Source organism: Chondrus crispus, genomic scaffold (assembly GCF_000350225.1).
Source record: "Chondrus crispus Stackhouse genomic scaffold, scaffold_236, whole genome shotgun sequence".
NCBI classification, from domain to species: domain Eukaryota; phylum Rhodophyta; class Florideophyceae; order Gigartinales; family Gigartinaceae; genus Chondrus; species Chondrus crispus.
Window position 1 is genome coordinate 36,715 of NW_005179119.1, and position 1,074 is coordinate 37,788.

Sequence of the window (1,074 nt, forward strand, 5' to 3'; positions counted from 1 at the left end):
GAAGCGGGGAGGGTTTTAGTTGGATGTCCCAAGGAGGCATAGGTTTGAGTGTGAGGACAAAGTGTAGGGCACAGTATCGTTTGGTACGTGGTAAGCGCATCTGAATAGGGTAAGGATAAGGGGGAAGGGGGGGGTGTGAGGGCGGGGGCGCAGCATGTGCGCGATTCAGTTTGGAAGGATTTTTGCGTGCGGGGTGCTGTACCCAAGGGTATCGTAAACGAGATTTGTGCAAGGCTTTACTTGTGACATGTTTCAGAGATGTGTGGGGTTTTTCTCGAGTGTTGAGGAAAGAATGGGAGACAAGTAGATATCCTTGGCAGGCAAACTGTAGTGAGTACAAGTAGTCGAGTAAGGGTACCCAGGGTACAGTATCACAGGCGCACCGGGATGGTGAGGAATGCGAAAGACAGGTGTCCTCAAGTGCCAAAGTTGGGGATCAATGGGGTACTGTAATGGCAGTTATACATAGAGTGCAAGCAGTGGTGTGTAGTATAACTGACTGGTTTACTTTAGGGTTTGTGCTGTAGGACTTGTACTATAGGACGTGTACAAAAATCAGTTTGTTATTGGTTTGTTATTGCAGGTGTTGACATTCAACGTATATTTTAAAGAGCGTAGTGTACAGACGCAGGCTGAGGGGAATATGAAGTGATTTTTCATGTGGTTTTGTGAGATGCGTTTTGTGAAATCTGACTAACTGTAATGTTTTTTTGTTTGTCAGGCGCGGCGGAAAGCGTGCAGAGTCATTAATAGAGTCATTAATAACATTCTGCATTCTTTTGGCGGCGCACGGGAAGCTGAGGCGGTGAGTGTGGAAGCGTGATGTGATAAAGAAAAATGGAAGATTTGGTTGTGTGCGTGCAAAGATTGCAATTTGCAAAACTGTGCTTTCATGATGAAAGCACAGTTTTGCAAATTGCAATCATGAAAGCTTCATGTACCCGTACCGTAACCTCTGCACCTAAACCTCTGCACGGTAAGATACCAGGCATCAACAAGACTGCGTACAGAAAGGGACGGGCTACGCACTGCCCTAGATTGTAGCCGCAAGGAGCAAGAAGGTGGGAAGCAGTT